The following is a 23,532-nucleotide window of genomic DNA, read 5'->3' as shown; positions in this document are numbered from 1 at the left end:
ATGAGGAAAGGCTGAGGGAGCTGGGTCTCTTTAGCTTGGAGAAGAGGAGACTGAGGGGTGACCTCATCAATGTTTAGAAATATATAAAGGGTGGGTGTCACGAGGATGGAGCCAGGCTCTTCTCGGTAGACAACCAACAGCAAGACAAGGGGTAATGGGTTCAAGCTGGAACACAAGAGGTTCCACTGAAATTTGAGAAGAAACTTCTTCTCAGTGAGGGTGACGGAACACTGGAACAGGCTGCCCAGGGAGGTTGTGGATTCTCCTTCTCTGGAGACATTCAAAACCCGCCTGGACGCCTTCCTGTGTAACCTCACCTAGGTGTTCCTGCCCTGGCAGGCGGATTGGACTAGATGATCTTTCGAGGTCCCTTCCAATCCCTAACATTCTGTGTGATTCTGTGTAAGATCTAAAGGACAGTCCTATGGAAAACACTGAGAACTGCTTGATGGACGCAAGCAGCTGTATCCTGAACGCTGAAAGGCATGCTGCTTCTGCTATAGCCATGAAGTGATGGAATCTGGACTTCCACCTCGAAGTACTTCTGCACAAAAGGCAGAAATAATCGCCCTTATTCGTGCTCTGGAACTAGCTCAAGGTAAAATGGTGAACATCTATACTGACTCGAGGTATGCTTTCGGGGTCGTGCATGCGCACGGAGCAATTTGGAAAGAAAGAGGCCTCTAGAACTCTCAAGGCAAACATATCAGACATGCAAATGAGATACTGAAGTTATCGGAAGCAGTTCAACTTCCTAAGAAGGTGGCAATCATGCATATCAAGGCACACCAGAAAGTGAGCTCGCAATTGGAAAAAGGGAACGAGCTGGCAGACAGAGAGGCAAAACCGGCAGCTAACCAAAAAGTAAGAATAGAAAGTGCCCTAGTCCCCAACGGGCAGGTCTCTTTGGACGGTAAGCCAACTTCTTCTAGATTTCAAGGGATCATATAATTAGAAAGGCTGGGCTCACAGCCCACAGGGAAAACTTCTTGTTACCTCCTCTTTAGTTTGGCCTTTAGTAAGTGGGAGAGTTGGTCCGAAGAACAGTTTCTGCCTGAACATGGCCATTAGGGACTTGGAGAACAGAATGGACTGAGAGAAAGAACTGGACAATGATTTGGAGAGAGGCCTGAAGCAAGGAATTGTGTTGTGCAGGTCTCTCCGACCTGGGGGCTACAGGTGCTGTATGGACTCTACCTGCTTCCTGAGCCAAACTTGCCCCCAGCACCTGAGACGAATTGCGTTACAAAGGCCTCTCCGACCCGAGGACAAGAACTGCTGTCCAGAAGATGGATTTTCACCTGGTGTTTGAGCCAGACTTGCCCCCCACCTCCTCCCTGTAACAAAGGCCAACGAAGAAGAGCATGCGCAGAGGCCCGCCAAGGGTCTTGAGGTCGCCCAACGGACCGGTAAGAGACCCCTGAACCGAGGCGACACAGGCACAGACGGGCCCTGGCAAGCAAAGCGGGGACTCTTTGGGCCTGTGCAGTTAAGCCTGGATTGTGCAATAAAGGCAGAGATTGGCCTCGACCTATGGGAGTGAAGCAGGGGTGAAGAAGCATAAAAGACAATTCCTGATGGGACATCATGGAGATCTCCCCACCGGAGGACCCTGAATCATGACGGAGGACCGGCAGGACTCTCGTCACGGGACCGGAGACCAGAGGGACGCCTTTGGAGCTCGTTCGGTGGTAAACCCAGCCTCATTTTCCTCCTTTTCTTTTTACCTTTCCCTTTTCCTCTACTCTCTTTCTATCGCGTGCCGCTTTACGAACAAATTAATAAAGCAACACTGCTTGATTGAATTATAACCGCTTGGCATTTTGGTTGCCTTAATTTTGCACCTCGAGATCAAGGTAAACGAACCATCACAAGTCCATCACCGAATGGACCGTGACATTAAATTGGCGTCACGGACAGGATTTTGAGAGAGAGAGGGGTGCAGGTAGCGTCTGGTCTGTATCAGGGGAAGGACATTTCGGTTCAGCCTCACCTGACGCTGCACTGTTATCAGCCTACGCTGTTATCAGTGACAGTTGTTCAGAAAGCAAGGGGAGCGATTCAGATTTCCCGCACACCACACACGCCTTGGCGTAAAGCACTCCGAACTCGAGTTGAGGGCTCTGTCTCTTGAAATCAGACCAGAAGATCTCAAAGCGCAAGAGGGGTGCTGTTCTCATGGCGATGAGAATTGTCTGCTCGGGATAGTGAAGGGGCAAATTTGTGGTTTTTGTGTACCTAAGTTGAGCCTTCCCGTAGCAGATTTTGGCCTCTTCAACCGCTCAGGAAAGAGAAGGGTGACGCAACAGTTGCTGTAGCTTTGTGTAACTAAGTCGTGCCTTCCTGTAGTGGGTGTGTTCCCTTCATAATAAGAATGACTGAAAGGGCTGATAGTCAAGATTCTTGGTTAGTAAAAGATTGGGACTCGCTCTACACACTTTTAGCAAAGTATGGAGCTCGACCCTCTGTACCCGGAGAAGACTGGGCTTGTGATAATTGGGGCTAATTTACAGAGTGTAGTGGACCAAGTGATTTCTTTACAGACCAAGTCTAAGTTCAGATCAGAAAGGAATAAAGCTGTGGACATGGGGAGAAGTGGCACAAGAACTGGTTGATTATAACAGGAAATATGGTCCTGTAAAAATCCTAGAAGAAAAGTCAAGAGGAATCTGTCAGATTGAAGTTAAAAATCCACCCCTCTCTACCCATATTCCTGTTGCCACTTCAAGAAAGGAGCACCCGTACATTATAACGGGAAAGGGAGAACAGCCAAAGGACCAAATTTCAGAGGACTGGGAAGGCTTGTTAGAATGGTTGCATGTAAAACGCAAACACCCCGGAGCTAAAGATTTGTATCGTGAAGCTCTGGCCCGAGGCTGGCCCGTCACCAGAGAAATGTGTAAAACCTGCATATCAGCCTGCGAGCAATGTCGGAGACGGCTTGAAAGGCACCCTTTAGAAGACTACCCTCTACATTTAAGGGAGGGTAAAGGTTTGTGGGATGCCTGGCAGGTAGATTATCTTGGCCCCTTTAAGAAATCGGGGGGTAAACGTTTTGTGCTGGTGGGGGTGGAAATAACATCAGGATTAGTCCAAGCTGAAGCTTTTGGCAGGGCTACAGGTGAAAACACTGTGAAACCATTGCGAGAATGGTTTGGAACTTTTCCAAACATACAAGCTGCACGCGCTGGATAATTACATCATTTTAATTATTCTTGCCTCAAGGAGGCGAGCCCTGTTTGTTTTCTGTTTTGCAGGAGAACTCCGAGGGACACAGAGAATAACGCAAATCATTCATGAATCAAATCTGAAGGCCTAAATTTTAAAATGACCAATAGTATAATTGAGCTGCGGAAGCGAATTCCTAATAAAAAACGAACACAGAGAGACCTAACTGGCGTGTTAGGGTCAGGATTGGGAGTTTTAAACGGTATTGGTTCAGAAATATTAATGAATAAATTGGCCACTACAACTAGTGATTTGGCGAAATTGCAACTGCCCTTGCGTTCTTCCCTATTGGCTTTGGGAACTAACCAATGGCTGTTATCGAAAGTGTTACCAAAGTGGGAAAAAATTAATGTGAAAGACCATGAAACGATAATAGATGCACTTGGTGTGGTCCAAAATAACCTTTCTTTAGCTCTCAGGTGTATTCAGGCACAGCTGTGGATGCAATCAGTGGCCTCCTTGATCATAAGAGAAGGCGAAGAAGGCACTTTTCCCACCGAAATTCGGAAAATTGTTTGGGACAGTGCCACTGAATTTGAGAGAGAACTCCAATCCTGGTGGACCTTGGTAAACTTTACCTATGACCCCATCACAAACACGGCCACAACCTTTGTGTTAACTATACACAATGCTACAATAGACATAATTTACCCCATTATTGCATTAGGTTTGAACCACAACGGAACTATACTCTCTCCTTTCGAGCATAGAGTATGGGCCCGAAAAGTGGACGAAAAGTGGCAAACTGTAAATTTAGAATCTTGTATTGTGCGAGAGCAGCAAGGATTCATCTGTGAAAGTAATACAATCAGTGCTCAAGACATTTGTCTAGACACTGAGCAAAATGTTTGTCATTTTGAAGTTCGCCCTAATAATCAAGAAACGGTATTAGTGTATATTGGCAAAGGTTGTGTGTGCTTGAGGACTATTTGTGATTCTATATTAGTAGATATGGTGGTGGTAAATATTAGAAACCATTCAAATGTTTGTATTTGTAATTTTGTTAAAATTACTGGATGTGATTTTTCTTACCTAGCACCAGTCATATCTCATCAACTTATACAATCTAATTACACACTGATTCATGAATTATTGCCTACACCTCTTGGGATGAATCTCACATTGGTAAAGCAATTGTTGCAACACCAGGACTTGATTGAAATCTTAGAAGAAGTTGGAGTAAAGGGACAGAAAACCTAGATAACTGTTCCTGAAGAAATTCACCGTGTGTTGAGAAGAATTGAAAAGGACGCAGAACATAAGCGGTGAGACACGCTCTTCCGGTGGTCACCTACTGCTACAGGCATCCCGAACAAGTTGTGTCATCCCATTGTTGTTCTCTTGGTATTAGTTTTGATAGGTTTTGTTCTGTCCGCGGTATTGTTCGTTTTAAATTGGAAAATGGTAAAGCGTTTGACACATTTGACATCTGTGCTTAATGCACACAATTTGTTTAACGTGCCCTCCAATGTAGACATTCCCAAAACCATTGATATCAAGCGGAACGCGTGGATATAAACCATTTCTTTCTTTTCCTTTTCTTTTTCTCTCTCTTATACTTTCTGTCTCTCTTTGAGGACTGTGTTACTGCCACAAGCTCCTGATAGCAATGCTCAGCCACGGGGTGGTGTGAGAGTCGGTCCGAAGAACAGTTTCTGCCTGAACATCGCCATCAGGGACCTGGAGAACAGAATGGACTGAGAGAAAGAACTGGACAATGATTTGGAGAGAGGCCTGAAGCAAGGAACTGTGTTGTGCAGGTCTCTCCGACCTGGGGGCTACAGGTGCTGTAGGGACTCTACCTGCTTCCTGAGCCAAACTTGCCCCCAGCACCTGAGATGAATTGCATTACAAAGGCCTCTCCGACCCGAGGACAAGAACTGCTGTCCAGAAGATGGATTTTCGCCTGGTGTTTGAGCCAGACTTGCCCCCCACCTCCTCCCTGTAACAAAGGCCAACGAAGAAGAGCATGCGCAGAGGCCCGCCAAGGGTCTTGAGGTCACCCAACGGACTGGTAAGAGACCCCTGAACCGAGGCGACGCAGGCGCAGACGGGCCCTGGCAAGCGAAGCGGGGACTCTTTGGGCCTGCGCAGTTAAGCCTGGATTGTGCAATAAAGGCAGAGATTGGCCTCGACCTATGGGAGTGACGGGGGTGAAGAAGCATAAAAGACAACTCCTGACGGGACATCATGGAGATCTCCCCACCGGAGGACCCTGAATCATGACGGAGGACCGGCAGGACTCTCGTCACGGGATCGGAGACCAGAGGGACGCCTTTGGAGCTCGTTCAGTGGTAAACCCAGCCTCATTTTCTGCCTTTTCTTTTTACCTTTCCCTTTTCCTCTACTCTCTTTCTATCGCGTGCCGCTTTACGGGCAAATTAATAAAGCAACACTGCTTGATTGAATTATAACCGCTTGGCATTTTGGTTGCCTTAATTTTGCGCCTCGAGATCAAGGTAAACGAACCATCACGAGTCCATCACCGAATGGACCGTGACAGTAAGGGAAGAGCACAGAAAGGGCCATTGGGGTGCAGAAGCACTATATAAACATTTGATCAGAAAAGAATAGCGAGAAATTTGTATACTACCATAAGATGGGGGACACAGCAATGCGATCTTTGCCTGCAGACTAATCCTAAGAAGACAGCCGAGCCAGAAATGGGTCAAATTGGGAAAGGAAATGCACCTGGGCAACAATGACAAAGAGATTTTTCAGAACTCCCAGGAAAACTGGGGTATCAATATTTATTGGTACTATCTGATACCTTTTCAGGTTGGCCAGAAGCATTCTCCCCGAGAACAGAAAAAGCGCGGGAGGTGACTAGAACACTAGTACAAGAAATAATACCAGGGTTTGGAGTTCTGGCTGTTATCTCCTCTCATAGAGGGCCATCTTTTATTTCAGAAGTTATACAGCAAGTCAGTCAGCACTTGGGAATAGGCTGGCAACTATATATCCCGTAGGGGACCTCTGCTATGGGGTATAAAACTGAACAAAATCGGGAAATGTGTTTGGACTCGGAGTAGGGGTTTGGATGGGCCAGTACGTAACATCCAACCGGGAGATTATGTGCATGTGAAGTCTCTTGCAGAAAAGACTTTGGAAGCACAATAGGAAGGTCCATTTCAAGTCGTCCCGACATCCTTCACTGCTAAAGAACAGAACGCCCGGATCCATCATTCCCGAGTGAAGAAAGCCTGCAAAGCACCATGAAAGGTAACCCAGGTGCAACCTGGAAACCACACAGGTCTCCTGGCTCCCCTCCTTGACTTCCTATGTGTCGGGATGCTCTGATCTTGAGCTTGGTAGAAGCACTCCCTGAGTGTTAACCAACTGTCTTGGGCCCCTTTATCTTCAAGCAGCCTTGCCCACGGGATTTCCCCCAGCAATTGTTTGAAAAGGCCAAAGTTGGCCCTGCTGAAGTCCAGAGTTGCAATTCTGCTTGCTATTCGTCTCCCGCCACCCGAGATTCTGAACTCCACCATCTCATGGTCGCTGCAACCAAGGCAGCCCTCCACCTTTACTGCTTCAACCAGACCCTCCTTGTTAGTGAGGACGAGATCCAGCAGCGCACCTCTCCTAGTCCGCTCCTCCACCATTTGCATCAGAAAGTTATCATCAATGCACTGGAGGAGGCCCCTAGACTGTGGCCGGCTTGCTGAGTAGTCCTTCCAGCAAATATCAGGGTAATTAAAATCCCCTATAACAACGAGAGCCTGTGACTGTGAGGCCGCTCTCAGCTGCCCGTAGAAGGCCTCATCAACTTCCTCACCTTAATCTGGTGGCCTAAACCTTTCTGAAATTCTATCAAAGAGATGAGATGATGTCCGCCTTGACATGTTTTGGTCCTTCTGGACCTTCTGGGTGACCTTTTGGTCCTTTTGGTCCTTCTGGTCGACCGGCCCGGGTGGCACTTATGACATTAGCACGAAGAAACCCAAAAGAAAAGACAAATGCTACAACTGCAGTGAGCGGGCTCACCACGCCGAAGAATGCAAGCTCCCATGGCAGCCTCAAACATGCCATTTCTGCCGGAGCACCAGCCATGTGCTCGCCGGCTGCCCCAAAAGAGCTCAGCAGCGCAGCAGACAAACACCGGGAGGCTGACTTTTGCATTAGACATTTGTTTGTTGTGATAGTAACTCAAATGTTTCGTTGAACATTAAAAATCTGTTTGTCCTTTGAAGGACAGCGATGGGTTTTCTCAGGTAGAAGTAGCCTTCTTAGCTGTGCTCAGAGAAAACATAGATAAAGAATCATCACATTAGTACAAGAATTTACTAACCTCTTCGAAAAAGGGGGATCGATAGAGGGGATTAAATAACTAACACTTCAAGAACTAACACTTGGAGAACTAGAGCTAACCCTTAACCCACATCACAATTGCCTAGCCTCGCTCAGCTTTGTGTAACTTCTTGTATGAGAAACGGGAGCTCGCTGACGACTTGACAGGCCTTGCAAAGATAAAAAAACCCTAGCTGCATCCTTGGGTCAACTAGATAAGAGAAACTTGGGCCCAGGACAGGAGATCTGCCAGTTCTAACCAACTCATCAGTTTGAGTCCCAGCCAACTCAGCACACCAGGCCAGAGGTAAAAGTGTACAGCGAAGAAGACCCCGGTTCACCATCACTGCGCAGGCGCAACCAGGAGGGGCCGGAGGTGGAGGCTGTGGAAATGATTTCCCGGAAGTCATTGTAATAAGAACTGCCTTCTGGGGGACAGGTTATGGATATGCATAGGTGTTCCTAGAACTTTCGTGGATATGTAACACTTTACAGCATTTCACCAAGCTCACAGCTACTGGAAATTTACACAAGTCTTAGGTGGAATTATTTAGCTGTGTGTCCAGCTCTTTCAATAAACACACCTTCTTTACAATCTCAAGGTTGTGAAGTCATTTCCACGCCTCAATTCAGTGCTTTTTAGAGAGCTAGAAGAAAATATGCACCAAAAATGAGGGAAAAAAGAGTCTGAAAGCTGAAGAACAAACAGCACTTCTTTAGAATCACATTGGAAGCCACTCTGACCCGCACTGCTAATGACTAAGGCACAACCAACCTAGAAGTTTCTTGCAAGTGTCGTACCAACACACCCAGAGCATCTCCATTTCTTTTTCCTCATTTTAAACTGGCAGATATTGATTTGTCCACAAGAAAATCCCCAACGTAAGCAAGACTCACTGCTCAGCACACCAGTCCTGCACTGACCTTCCCAGCAACAGGCATCCTGTTGAAGGTGTTCCATAATACGATTCCTGCCACAACTTGATCCCTGAGGTAGAAAATGACACCATTGCTGTTCTCTTCTCTTCTCTTCTCTTCTCTTTGGGACTCGAGGCACTGGGGGAAAACTTGGAGAAATGTCAGCTTCTGGTGCTTCTGCTTCTGTTTCAGTCTCTTGATCGAAGAGATCTTGTCCCTAAAGCAAAGAGATGTCAAACATCCAGTGCAGAAAAGCAGCAGCAGCTCTTTGCCTGTGATGTTGAGAGCAGACTCAAGAGCAGGGCCCTGTAAGAGACAGAGGCATTTTTCTCTGAGTTGCGTGCGGCAAAAGTAACTTTCAAGAAGACGAGAATGAAACGATCCTAACATGAAGCACAGCGCTGACCATTCCTGACTTCCAGCGGCAAAAGCAAAAGGCAGAACACTCTCCTTCTTTAAGGCAGCATACACAAAATAAAGATGCTTAGAACCACACCAACTCTTGTGTGCAAAACCTGGTCATTCGATTGCTATGGAGGAAATTCCGCCTCCCTGGGAAAAGAAGTTTGAATTTGGGGAAATGACTTACCCGAGGTCTTCTTGGAGAAACGTTATGTTTTCCTCACATTTTACTATCAAAAGCAGCCTTTAAAGCTGGGTGTAGAAAAGAAGCAAACCGATGGATGTCTCCTTGAGCTCTTCAGTGCCATCGGACCAACTCTCTGGCCACTACACAGCGAGACACAAAAACCTTCGTGCACGGAGACAGCTCCCGAGCATGACTGTAGCCCTCCCTGATTGCTCCCTTGCATTTTTCAGCATGTCTTTTGCTGTTCATTTAGCAAGAACTCCTCCCGTTGGCAAATTACTGTTGGCAAACTACTGTCAACAAGGTGTCCTGGTTTTGTTAAAAAACGTGTTTCTCTTTCAGTGAATTTTTCTGTCGGCTAAAGTCTTCGTACAAACTGTGATTTCCTGAAAGCTAGCTACATGTTTTGGTAGACATAGCGATGGTATGCAAGATCATTGATAATGATGCATCTCGGGAGATGTGCAAGCAGGAGCTGAACTGCAACTGACCGACCAAGTATTGCATCCCATTCACGTGATACTTCATATAAAAGTGGGAGATCACGAGGATCTCGTCCCTTTTCCTTATGGCCCACATTGGGAGAGGACCTTGCGAGCTGTCCCTGCAAACCAAGGCCTAGTGACAGACTGAACCCAGTTGCGGCTGGCTGCAGAGTGCCGTCCAGGACTTTGGGTGCCGGCCCTGCATCTGCCGGAGCAGTTGCCGGGACTTTCAAGATCGGTTTGGTCTATTTGGTATTCTTTTCTCTATTTTTATAAGTAGCCTTAGTAAAACATCTTTCATTTTTCCAACTCTCTTCTCTCTGGCCTTCTTTCCCTCCCAATCGCCTGTCAATAGTGGGAAGCGGGGAGAGGGAGGGGCTGAAGGGGCAAGCGGGGAGAGAGAGGGTTGACAATACATCTGTCAGGGTTTTATTGTCACCTCGCAATCAAACCTCAACACAAGGCCAATGGGTTCGGACCCTACGTTAAGAGCCAGATTGCTCCTAGGAAGGAAGTGTCGATTTCGCAGAGAACATGTGCAGCAGATTAAAGAGAAGAACACATTGCTGTGCCGTCACCTTGAACTGGGCACCTGTTGCATTGCAAGTGGGGGGCTTATAGGAGTCAACGCAGCTGTGATTTGGGGCCCAGCAAATACTGTGTGTCAAAAGTGTTCCCAATCCAGCTGAGGAAACAGATGCTTCCCACAAAATGATTTGGGTATCTCGAGATGTACATGACTACCTTTCCGGCCACCACCCCAGCTGACTTGTTGTGGCACAGCCCCGCAGCAGCAGAACGTGTTGCCGGTCGCCTCACACGTGATGAGCGCAGCTTGGACAGCTGTGGTAAGTTACTGGCTTTGTTCCGTGTCAATTTTACTCCTTTTGCTTTTCATGAAGTGAGGCTGTTTCATGCCCATTTCGTCATGAAGTTCGACTTCCCCTCAAAGTGCTGGCATCACCTTATCCCGGAGAAGGACCGCACTGTGAGCAGGAGGAATACCCCAGTCCAAGCCGGGTAAAGAGGGGCTCCGCTCCGGGGACGTGGCGGTGCCGTGCTCCGTCCTGAGCCCCCGGCCGATGGCGATTCGACTCCGCCCTTCCCCAGCTGAAATTCCCCGCAGGGCAACTCGGCAGCTGGATGCAGAGAAGAGACATGCTGCTGCTGCCCGGTGCTGCCCTAGTGACTGCAATTAGCTCTGGCTCTGTACAGTGCGCCAGGGTGCTGGGGAAGAGGAGGATGCTGTGAAGGCTGCTGCCCAGGCCATGCAGCAGCCACAGACAGCCGTGGCTGGGCTGCAATGGGCCACACAGGCTCTTGGCTAACTGGGTTTATACCTGAGCCTCCCTCTATTTTTAGGCCCCAGAAACCCGGGGCGGAGGAACTCGCGTCTGAGATGAAGCTCTGCGTGGGTGGATTTCTTCTGAAGAGCAGCACTGTTTGTGGCCCTTGTCCCCAGTGTCTCAGGCCTGAACCTGCTCTCGTGACGCTGGAAGCCTTGTGCATCAGAGCCTTGTGCAGAGATGGATCAGGGCTCAGATTTCCAGCAAGGGAGCGAGAAGCCGGCTCTTCCTGACTTGGGAGAACCTCGGCGTAAGTGAGGGACCCCATCCCGGCACCACGTGTATGTGCGCAGGGTCTCGTCTGTATCAGCTCATGTAGGTGCTCCGAAACACCCCCGCAACGGGGAGGTTCCTTGTGAAACGAAGCTGATGCCGTATGGTGCAGGGATTAGGTCAAGCAGGCCAAATTGGCAATAGATGTGCAACGTTCAAAGTCCTTGACTTGAACAGGAGACAGGCGAGTGGGAAGGGAGCTTGAAGGGGGATGCAGCCAGACTGCCGGCTTGTGGCAGCACCAGCCCAGGGCTTCCCGCAACCAATGCCGGGACACCCCGAGGACAGAGATTGCCTGCACCCGTCTTTGTCCCGAGGTGGACCAGGAACTGATGAGCACGGGGGGAAAAGCGTCATTTTTTATTGGCTTTATTACTTTGTAAAAAGCATCCAAGACCGAGCAGAGGCTGGCAGCACCATGTCCTCAGGGCAGGTGAACGCCGCGGTCGCCGTCCACGCACCCATCCCTCTCGTGCCACCCTGAGCCGCTCCCTCTGGACGCTGCGCAGGCTCAGGACGAGCCGCATCTCCAGGGAGCCGCGCAGCGCTGGCAGCCGGGCTCTACTCCTCTTGCTGTCCCGCTATGCAGCTACAGCGGAAAGCCCTGCGCAGAGCCCGGAGCGCCCTCCTGAAGCGGGAAGGCCGTCGAGCCGGGGCGTGCGGGCGGGTGGTGATGCCTGTGGGGGTAGGAGAGCTGTAGGCGAGGGGCAGGGCGGGTGACCGACAGCCCCTGCCTGCCCCCCCACCACCGAGGGCTTCCCTCAGGGAGGGGTGGCTGGGGAGTGGACCCCTGTGCACGCAGTGCCACAGGCCTGGCCCGGGTGCCGCTGGCTGGGACAGCCGGGACAGCCCAGCCCTCACTGGGATGGTGCTCAACTTGGGGACGTACCTTGCTCATCCTCGGGCGCGTCCCTGCAGCTGGAGCACGACTGTGTGTCACCTGTGTGCTGGGAGGCCACCTGCATGGAGACAGCAAGAGCACAGGGGATGGAGGGGATGTGGGTGCCATGGCACGGGGAGCACCGGGCATCTCCCTGCCGCACACAGCCCAGGCACCGCGCCGGCCTCCGGCGACTCGGGATGCCCGCTGCCGGCATTGCACCACCAGCTCACCTGCTGCTGAGGATCCGGAGCCACGGGAGAAGCCGCTGCATGTCCTTCGTCGTCCGCTGCTGGGGCAAGGTGGAGTGGGCCAGCGTGTGCCGGAGGCTGTTGAGGCAACCAAGAAGCCACTTCCTCCTCGTTTGCCGCCAGGCAGACAATGGCTGTGCTGGGCTCTCCTTGATGGCCTCCAGACATTGGAGAAACCGTGTTTTCTCCTTCGGTGTGTTCAGCTGGGACGAGAAGGGCTGTGCTGGCCTCTCCCTCAGGCTCTCCAGCCAAGGGAGACTCGGTGGCGTCAAGTCCTGCGGCTGTTGGTGCTGCCATTGCCACATCCAAGCGCTGGGCCAGCTCCTGCTGTTCCACCGCTTGCTGGCCAGGTCCCGGGATCACAGCCAGAGCCCTGCGCGCGGCCTCGCTGACGAGGTACTCCACAGTGTCCCACACAGCCACATCGTCCTCTGTGGGGCTGTGCTGGGCACGTGCTGGGCTCTCTGCCTCTGCTGCCGCCTCAGTGTCAGTGCAGCTGGGCAAGCCAGAGCCCTCCTGGGGTTCTGCAGGGGCATCCTGGAGGTGCTCCTGGACGAAGGGGTTGACCCAGATGCTGTGGATGCTGTAGTCTTCGCCCTGGCACCCCTCTTTGCTGTTCTCCTCTTCCAATTCCGCACGTTGGGCCAGCTCCTGCTGTTCCCCAGACTGCTCGCCAGGTCCCTGGATCACAGCCACAGCCCTGCGCACGGCCTCACTGACGATGCGCTGGGCTGCGTCCCACAGAGCCGCGTCGTCGGCTGTGGGGCCCTGTGGGGCAGGTGCCGGGCACTCTGCCTCTAGTGCTGCCGCTGTGTTGGTGCTGCGGGGCCAGCCAGACCCCTCCTGGGGACCTTCATGGTGGTCCTGGAAGCGCTCCTGGACCGAGGGGGTGACCCAGGTGGTGTGCGTGGTCTGCTGGCCCAGGCTGTGGCTGACCTGTGGGCAGGAGGAGGAGGAGAACACATGGGATGGAGGCGGCATCCCCGGCCCCGCGGCAGCTGCGTGCGGCCCCGTCCCACCACCGGCCTCTCCTTCCTGCCCCGTCCCTCACCTGTGGCCTATTGAGCAAGGCCGGCAGCCGGAAGGGCTGGGAGTGGGCGTTGGCCTCCTTGTCCATGGGCATCTTGAGCCTCGTCTGTTGCAGAGCTGACACGGGCACCCAGGGGAGATGCTGCCTCCTAAGAAGCTGCTGCCTCCTGAGAAGCTGCTGCCTCCTGAGAAGCCGCTGCCTCCTGAGAAGCCGCTGCTTCTGAACAGCTGCTGCCTCCTGAGAAGCCGCTGCCTCCTGAGAAGCCGCTGCCTCCTGAGAAGCTGCTGCTTTCTGAGAAGTTGCTGCCTCTTGAGAAGCTGCTGTCTCTTGAGAAGCTGCTGCCTCCTGAGAAGCTGCTCTCCTGGGAGTGAGCACCCCAGGGCTCTTGCTCCTTATATACCCCCACGGTCACTGCGCGCACCCCCATGTCACAATGGCCTCTGGCTAAGACGAGGCGCCCGCATCACAGAGCCCGGGCGGTCGCCACGGAGACACCCACCTGCGGGCCCGGCTGGGACTGGCTGTGCCCAGCGTGGGGCAGCCCCTGCTTGAAGGAGGAGGGAGCAGACATTGGCAAGGGAAGCTGTCCCCAGCACACAGGACCCCATCCCCCAGCGCTTTACTCAGAGATGCTGCTGGCTGCTCCACTACACCTGCAAGAATCCGCATTCAGAGCTTGCTTGTAGGACAATCCAAGGGCCACTCTACAGCCTCACCACACTGATTCTTTGTTTTCAACATATCGTTGTTACTTTTCTGAAGGAGAATAAAGAAGCTACACGAGCCTTTGAAGAACTTGCTAAGGCTTTCATGTCAGTCCCTCCTTTAGGACTCCCAGATGTGAGTAAACCATTTCTTTTTGCTTACAGTGCTAGAAGCAAAACGGGGACATTGGCTTTCCCCACCAAGGCTTCTGAAATATCAGGCTATACAGAATGATGTAGAAATCATCGTCATCAACATTGTCAACCCAGCTTCTTTCCTTAGCGGAAACATTGGAGAATCAGTTCATCATGATTGCCGGGAGACCATCGAAGCAACATACTCCAGTCGAGCAGATCAGGCAATGTAGGCCCACTGATGAATGGGGTGGGTGCCCTGGTGACAGAAGATACAGAGAAGGCAGAATTACTGAATGCCTTCTTTGTCTCTGTCTACTCTGCCGGAGGCTGTCCTGAGGAGCCCCGTACCCTTGAGGCCCCAGAGGAAGGCAGGGCAATGGAGGAGTTTGCCTCAGTTGATGAGGACTGGGTTAGGGACCAGTTAAGCAATCTGGACATCCATAAATCCATGGGTCCAGATGGGATGCAGGCGCGGGTGCTGAGGGAGCTGGCTGAAGTCATTGCTGGACCGCTCTCCATCATCTTGGCCAAGCCTTGGGGAACGGGAGAGGTGCCTGAGGACTGGAGGAAAGCAAATGTCACTCCGGTCTTCAAAAAGGGCAAGAAGGAGGACCCGGGCAACTCTAGACCGGTCAGCCTCACCTCCATCCCCGGGAAAGTGATGGAACACCTTATCCTTGGTGCCATCTTAAGACATATCAAGGATAAGAGGGTCATCAGGGACAGTCAACATGGCTTCACCAAGGGGAAGTCGTGTTTGACCAACCTCATAGCCTTTTAGGAAGACGTAACAAGGTGGATTGACGATGGCAGAGCAGTGGATGTGGTCTACCTTGACTTCAGCAAAGCATTTGACACAGTCTCCCACAGCATCCTCACGGCAAAACTGAGGAAGTGTGGACTGGATGATCGGGTAGTGAGGTGGACTGCAAACTGGCTGAAGGAGAGAAGCCAGAGAGTCGTGATCAATGGGGCAGAGTCTGGTTGGAGGCCTGTATCTAGTGGAGTGCCTCAAGGGTCAGTTCTGGGACCAATACTATTCAATATATTCATCAATGACTTGGATGAGGGAACTGAGTGTACTATCAGCAAGTTTGCTGATGACACCAAGCTAGGAGGAGTGGCTGACACGCCAGAGGGCTGTGCTGCCATCCAGCGAGATCTGGACAGGCTAGAGAGTTGGGCGGGGAAAAATTTAATGCAATATAACAAGGGAAAATGTAGAGTCTTGCATCTGGGCAGGAACAACCCCAGGGTCCAGTACAGGTTGGGGAATGACCTACTAGAGAGCAGCGTAGGGGAAAGGGACCTGGGGGTCCTGGTGGACAGCAGGATGACCATGAGCCAGCACTGGGCCCTTGTGGCCAAGAAGGCCAATGGCATCCTGGGGTGTATTAGAAGGGAGGTGGTTAGTAGGTCGAGAGAGGTTCTCCTTCCCTTCTACTCTACCCTGGTGAGACCTCATCTGGAATATTGTGTCCAGTTCTGGGCCCCTCAGTTCAAGAAGGATAGGGAACTGCTGGAGAGAGTCCAGCGCAGGGCCACAAAGATGATGAAGGGAGTGGAGCATCTCCCTTATGAGGAAAGGCTGAGGGAGCTGGGTCTCTTTAGCTTGGAGAAGAGGAGACTGAGGGGTGACCTCATTAATGTTTATAAATATATAAAGGGTGGGTGTCACGAGGATGGAGCCAGGCTCTTCTCGGTGACAACCAACAGCAAGACAAGGGGTAATGGGTTCAAGCTGGAACACAAGAGGTTCCACTTAAATGTGAGAAGAAACTTCTTCTCAGTGAGGGTGACAGAACACTGGAACAGGCTGCCCAGGGGGGTTGTGGATTCTCCTTCTCTGGAGACATTCAAAACCCGCCTGGACGCCTTCCTGTGTAACCTCACCTAGGTGTTCCTGCTCTGGCAGGGGGATTGGACTAGATGATCTTTGGAGGTCCCTTCCAATCCCTAACATTCTGTGATTCTGTGATTCTGTGATTCTGTAATGGGTTCAAGCTGGAACACAAGAGGTTCCACTTAAAATTGAGAAGAAACTTCTTCTCAGTGAGGGTGACGGAACACTGGAACAGGCTGCCCAGGGAGGTTGTGGATTCTCCTTCTCTGGAGACATTCAAAACCCGCCTGGACGCCTTCCTGTGTAACCTCACCGAGGTGTTCCTGCCCTGGCAGGCGGATTGGACTAGATGATCTTTCGAGGTCCCTTCCAATCCCTAACATTCTGTGTGATTCTGTGGAAGATCTAAAGGACAGTCCTATGGAAAACACTAAGAACTGCTTGATGGACGCAAGCAGCTGTATCCTGAACGCTGAAAGGCATGCTGCTTCTGCTATAGCCATGAAGTGATGGAATCTGGACTTCCACCTCGAAGTACTTCTGCACAAAAGGCAGAAATAATCGCCCTTATTCGTGCTCTGGAACTAGCTCAAGGTAAAATGGTGAACATCTATACTGACTCGAGGTATGCTTTCGGGGTCGTGCATGCGCACGGAGCAATTTGGAAAGAAAGAGGCCTCTAGAACTCTCAAGGCAAACATATCAGACATGCAAATGAGATACTGAAGTTATCGGAAGCAGTTCAACTTCCTAAGAAGGTGGCAATCATGCATATCAAGGCACACCAGAAAGTGAGCTCGCAATTGGAAAAAGGGAACGAGCTGGCGGACAGAGAGGCAAAACTGGCAGCTAACCAAAAAGTAAGAATAGAAAGTGCCCTAGTCCCCAACGGGCAGGTCTCTTTGGACGGTAAGGCAACTTCTTCTAGATTTCGAGGGATCATATAATTAGAAAGGCTGGGCTCACAGCCCACAGGGAAAACTTCTTGTTACCTCCTCTTTAGTTTGGCCTTTAGTAAGTGGGAGAGTTGGTCCGAAGAACAGTTTCTGCCTGAACATGGCCATCAGGGAGCTGGAGAACAGAATGGACTGAGAGAAAGAACTGGACAATGATTTGGAGAGAGGCCTGAAGCAAGGAATTGTGTTGTGCAGGTCTCTCCGACCTGGGGGCTACAGGTGCTGTATGCACTCTACCTGCTTCCTGAGCCAAACTTGCCCCCAGCACCTGAGACGAATTGCGTTACAAAGGCCTCTCCGACCCGAGGACAAGAACTGCTGTCCAGAAGATGGATTTTCGCCTGGTGTTTGAGCCAGACTTGCCCCCCACCTCCTCCCTGTAACAAAGGCCAACGAAGAAGAGCATGCGCAGAGGCCCGCCAAGGGTCTTGAGGTCACCCAACAGACCGGTAAGAGACCCCTGAACCGAGGCGACACAGGCACAGACGGGCCATGGCAAGCGAAGCGGGGACGCTTCGGGCCTGCGCAGTTAAGCCTGGATTGCGCAATAAAGGCAGAGATTGGCCTCGACCTATGGGAGTGACGGGGGTAAAGAAGCATAAAAGACAACTCCTGACGGGACATCATGGAGATCTCCCCACCGGAGGACTCTGAATCACAATGGAGGACCGGCAGGACTCTCGTCACGGGACCCAAGACCAGAGGGACGCCTTTGGAGCTCGTTCGGTGGTAAACCCAGCCTCATTTTCCGCCTTTTCTTTTTACCTTTCCCTTTTCCTCTACTCTCTTTCTATCGCGTGCCGCTTTACGGGCAAATTAATAAAGCAACACTGCTTGATTGAATTATAACCCCTTGGCATTTTGGTTGCCTTAATTTTGCGCCTCGAGATCAAGGTAAACGAACCATCACGAGTCCATCACCGAATGGACCGTGACAGTAAGGGAAGAGCACAGAAAGGGCCATTGGGGAGCAGAAGCACTATATAAACATTTGATCAGAAAAGAATAGCGAGAAATTTGTATACTACCATAAGACGGGGGACACAGCAATGCGATCTTTGCCTGCAGACTAATCCTAAGAAGACAGCCGAGCCAGAAATGGGTCAAATTGGGAAAGGAAATGCACCTGGGCAACAATGACAAAGAGATTTTTCAGAACTCCCAGGAAAACTGGGGTACCAATATTTATTGGTACTATCTGATACCTTTTCAGGTTGGCCAGAAGCATTCTCCACGAGAACAGAAAAAGCGCGGGAGGTGACTAGAACACTAGTACAAGAAATAATACCAGGGTTTGGAGTTCTGGCTGTTATCTCCTCTCATAGAGGGCCATCTTTTATTTCAAAAGTTATACAGCAAGTCAGTCAGCACTTGGGAATAGGCTGGCAACTATATAGCCCGTAGGGGACCTCTGCTATGGGCTATAAAACTGAACAAAATCGGGAAATGTGTTTGGACTCAGAGTAGGGGTTTGGATGGGCCAGTACGTAACATCCAACCGGGAGATTATGTGCATGTGAAGTCTCTTGCAGAAAAGACTTTGGAAGCACAATAGGAAGGTCCATTTCAAGTCGTCCCGACATCCTTCACTGCTGAAGAACAGAACGCCCGGATCCATCATTCCTGAGTGAAGAAAGCCTGCAAAGCACCATGAAAGGTAACCCAGGTGCAACCTGGAAACCACACAGGTCTCCTGGCTCCCCTCCTTGACTTCCTATGTGTCGGGATGCTCTGATCTTGAGCTTGGTAGAAGCAGTCCCTGAGTGTTAACCAACTGTCTTGGGCCCCTTTAGCTTCAAGCAGCCTTGCCCACGGGATTTCCCCCAGCAATTGTTTGAAAAGGCCAAAGTTGGCCCTGCTGAAGTCCAGGGTTGCAATTCTGCTTGCTATTCGTCTCCCGCCACATGAGATTCTGAACTCCACCATCTCATGGTCGCTTCAACCAAGGCAGCCCTCCACCTTTACTGCTTCAACCAGACCCTCCTTGTTAGTGAGGACGAGATCCAGCAGCGCACCTCTCCTAGTCCGCTCCTCCACCATTTGCATCAGAAAGTTATCATCAATGCACTGGAGGAGCCCCCTAGACTGTGGCCGGCTTGCTGAGTAGTCCTTCCAGCAAATATCAGGGTAGTTAAAATCCCCTATAACAACGAGAGCCTGTGACTGTGAGGCCGCTCTCAGCTGCCCGTAGAAGGCCTCATCAACTTCCTCACCTTAATCTGGTGGCCTAAACCTTTCTGAAATTCTATCAAAGAGATGAGATGATGTCCGCCTTGACATGTTTTGGTCCTTCTGGACCTTCTGGGTGACCTTTTGGTCCTTTTGGTCCTTCTGGTCGACCGGCCCGGGTGGCACTTATGACATTGGCACGAAGAAACCCAAAAGACAAATGCTACAACTGCAGTGAGCGGGCTCACCACGCCAAAGAATGCAAGCTCCCATGGCAGCCTCAAACATGCCATTTCTGCCGGAGCACCAGCCATGTGCTCGCCAGCTGCCCCAAAAGAGCTCAGCAGCGCAGCAGACAAACACCGGGAGGCTGACTTTTGCATTAGACATTTGTTTGTTGTGATAGTAACTCAAATGTTTCGTTGAACATTAAAAATCTGTTTGTCCTTTGAAGGACAGCGATGGGTTTTCTCAGGTAGAAGTAGCCTTCTTAGCTGTGCTCAGAGAAAACATAGATAAAGAATCATCACATTAGTACAAGAATTTACTAACCTCTTAGAAAAAGGGGGATCGATAGAGGGGATTAACTAACTAACACTTCAAGAACTAACACTTGGAGAACTAGAGCTAACCCTTAACCCACATCACAATTGCCTAGCCTTGCTCAGCTTTGTGTAACTTCTTGTATGAGAAACGGGAGCTCGCTGACGACTTGACAGGCCTTGCAAAGATAAAAAAACCCTAGCTGCATCCTTGAGTCAACTAGATAAGAGAAACTTGGGCCCAGGACAGGAGATCTGCCAGTTCTAACCAACTCATCAGTTTGAGTCCCAGCCAACTCAGCACACCAGGCCAGAGGTAAAAGTGTACAGCGAAGAAGACCCCGGTTCACCATCACTGCGCAGGCGCAACCAGGAGGGGCCGGAGGTGGAGGCTGTGGAAATGATTTCCCGGAAGTCATTGTGATAAGAACCGCCTTCTGGGGGACAGGTTATGGATATGCATAGGTGTTCCTAGAACTTTCGTGGATATGTAACACTTTACAGCATTTCACCAAGCTCACAGCTACTGGAAATTTACACAAGTCTTAGGTGGAATTATTTAGCCGTGTGTCCAGCACTTTCAATAAACACACCTTCTTTACAATCTCAAGGTTGTGAAGTCATTTCCACGCCTCAATTCAATGCTTTTTAGAGAGCTAGAAGAAAATATGCACCAAAAATGAGGGAAAAAAAAGTCTGAAAGCTGAAGAAAAAACAGCACTTCTTTAGAATCACATTGGAAGCCACTCTGACCCACACTGCTAATGACTAAGGCACAACCAACCTAGAAGTTTCTTGCAAGTGTCGTACCAACACACCCAGAGCATCTCCATTTCTTTTTCCTCATTTTAAACTGGCAGATATTGATTTGTCCACAAGAAAATCCCCAACGTAAGCAAGACTCACTGCTCAGCACACCAGTCCTGCACTGACCTTCCCAGCAACAGGCATCCTGTTGAAGGTGTTCCATAATACGATTCCTGCCACAACTTGATCCCTGAGGTAGAAAATGACACCATTGCCGTTCTCTTCTCTTCTCTTCTCTTTGGGACTCGAGGCACTGGGGGAAAACTTGGAGAAATGTCAGCTTCTGGTGCTTCTGCTTCTGTTTCAGTCTCTTGATGGAAGAGATCTTGTCCCTAAAGCAAAGAGATGTCAAACATCCAGTGCAGAAAAGCAGCAGCAGCTCTTTGCCTGTGATGTTGAGAGCGGACTCAAGAGCAGGGCCCTGTAAGTGACTGAGGCGTTTCTCTCTGAGTTGCATCCGGCAAAAGTAACTTTCAAGAAGACGAGAATGAAACGATCCTAACATGAAGCACAGAGCTGACCATTCCTGACTTCCAGCGGCAAAAGCAAAAGGCAGAACGCTCTGCTTCTTTAAGGCAGCATACACAAAATAAAGATGCTTAGAACCACACCAACTCTTGTGTGCAAAACCTGATCATTTGATTGCTATGGAGGACATTCAGCCTCCCTGGGAAAAGAAGTTTGAATTTGGGGAAATGACTTACCCGAGGTCTTCTTGGAGGAACGTTATGTTTTCCTCACATTTTACTATCAAAAGCAGCCTTTAAAGCTGGGTGTAGAAAGGAAGCGAACCGATGGATGTCTCCTGGAGCTCTTCAGTGCCATCGGACCAACTCTCTGGCCACTACACAGCGAGACACAAAAACCTTCGTGCACGGAGACAGCTCCCGAGCATGACTGTAGCCCTCCCTGATTGCTCCCTTGCATTTTTCAGCATGTCTTTTGCTGTTAATTTAGCAAGAACTCCTCCCGTTGGCAAATTACTCTTGGCAAACTACTGTCAACAAGGTGTCCTGCTTTTGTTAAAAAACATGTTTCTCTTTCAGTGAATTTTTCTGTCGGCTAAAGTCTTCGTACAAACTGTGATTTCCTGAAAGCTAGCTACATGTTTTGGTAGCCATAGCGATGGTATGCAAGATCATTGATAATGATGCATCTCGGGAGATGTGCAAGCAGGAGCTGAACTGCAACTGACCGACCAAGTATTGCATCCCATTCACGTGATACTTCATATAAAAGTGGGAGATCACGAGGATCTCGTCCCTTTTCCTTATGGCCCACATTGGGAGAGGACCTTGCGAGCTGTCCCTGCAAACCAAGGCCTAGTGACAGACTGAACCCAGTTGCGGCTGGCTGCAGAGTGCCGTCCAGGACTTCGGGTGCCGGCCCTGCATCTGCCGGAGCAGTTGCCGGGACTTGCAAGATCGGTTTGGTCTATTTGGTATTCTTTTCTCTATTTTTATTAGTAGCATTAGTAAAACATCTTTCATTTTTCCAACTCTCTTCTCTCTGACCTTCTTTCCCTCCCAATCGCCTGTCAATAATGGGAAGCGGGGAGAGGGCGGGGCTGAAGCGGCAAGCGGGGAGAGAGAGGGTTGACAATACATCTGTCAGGGTTTTATTTTCACCTCGCAATCAAACCTCAACACGAGGCCAATGGGTTCGGACCCTACGTTAAGAGCCAGATCGCTCCTAGGAAGGAAGTGTCGATTTCGCAGAGAACATGTGCAGCAGATTAAAGAGAAGAACACATTGCTGTGCCGTCACCTTGAACTGGGCACCTGTTGCATTGGAAGTGGGGGGCTTATAGGAGTCAACGCAGCTGTGATTTGGGGCCCAGCAAATACCGTGTGTCAAAAGTGTTCCCAATCCAGCTGAGGAAACAGATGCTTCCCACAAAACGATTTGGGTATCTCGAGATGTACATGACTACCTTTCCGGCCAGCACCCCAACTGACTTGTTGTGGCACAGCCCCGCAGCAGCACAACGTGTTGCCGGTCGCCTCACACGTGATGAGCGCAGCTTGGACAGCTGTGGTAAGTTACTGGCTTTGTTCCGTGTCAATTTTACTCCTTTTGCTTTTCATGAAGTGAGGCTGTTTCATGCCCATTTCGTCATGAAGTTCGACTTGCCCTCAAAGTGCTGGCATCACCTTATGCCGGAGAAGGACCGCACTGTGAGCAGGAGGAATACCCCAGTCCAAGCCGGGTAAAGAAGGGCTCCGCTCCGGGGACGTGGCGGTGCCGTGCTCCGTCCTGAGCCCCCGGCCGATGGCGATTCGACTCCGCCCTTCCCCAGCTGAAATTCCCCGCAGGGCAACTCGGCAGCTGGATGCAGAGAAGAGACATGCTGCTGCTGCCCGGTGCTGCCCTAGTGACTGCAATTAGCTCTGGCTCTGTGCAGTGCGCCGGGGTGCTGGGGAAGAGGAGGATGCTGCGAAGGCTGCTGCCCAGGCCATGCAGCAGCCACAGACAGCCGTGGCTGGTCTGCAATGGGCCACACAGGCTCTTGGCTAACTGGCTTTATACCTGAGCCTCCCTCTATTTTTAGGCCCCAGAAACCCGGGGCGGAGGAACTCGCGTCTGAGATGAAGCTCTGTGTGGGTGGATTTCTTCTGAAGAGCAGCACTGTTTGTGGCCCTTGTCCCCAGTGTCTCAGGCCTGAACCTGCTCTCGTGATGCTGGAAGCCTTGTGCATCAGAGCCTTGTGCAGAGATGGATGAGGGCTCAGATTTCCAGCAAGGGAGCAAGAAGCCGGCTCTTCCTGACTTGGGAGAACCTCGGCGGAAGCGAGGGACCCCATCCCGGCACCACGTGTGTGTGCGCAGGGTCTCGCCTGTATCAGCTCATGTAGGTGCTCTGAAACACCCCCGCAGTGGGGAGGTTCCTTGTGAAACCAAAGTGATGCCGTATGGTGCAGGGATTAGGTCAACCAGGCCAAGTTGGCAATAGATGTGCAATGTTCCAAGTCCTTGACTTGAACTGGAGACAGGCGGGTGGGAAGGGAGCTTGAAGGGGGATGCAGCCAGACTGCCGGCTTGTGGCAGCACCAGCCCAGGGCTTCCCGCAACCAATGCCGGGAC

Source organism: Caloenas nicobarica, chromosome 6, assembly GCF_036013445.1.
Source record: "Caloenas nicobarica isolate bCalNic1 chromosome 6, bCalNic1.hap1, whole genome shotgun sequence".
In the NCBI taxonomy this organism is placed as follows: Eukaryota; Metazoa; Chordata; class Aves; order Columbiformes; family Columbidae; genus Caloenas; species Caloenas nicobarica.
Note: the sequence above shows the minus strand (reverse complement) of the source record.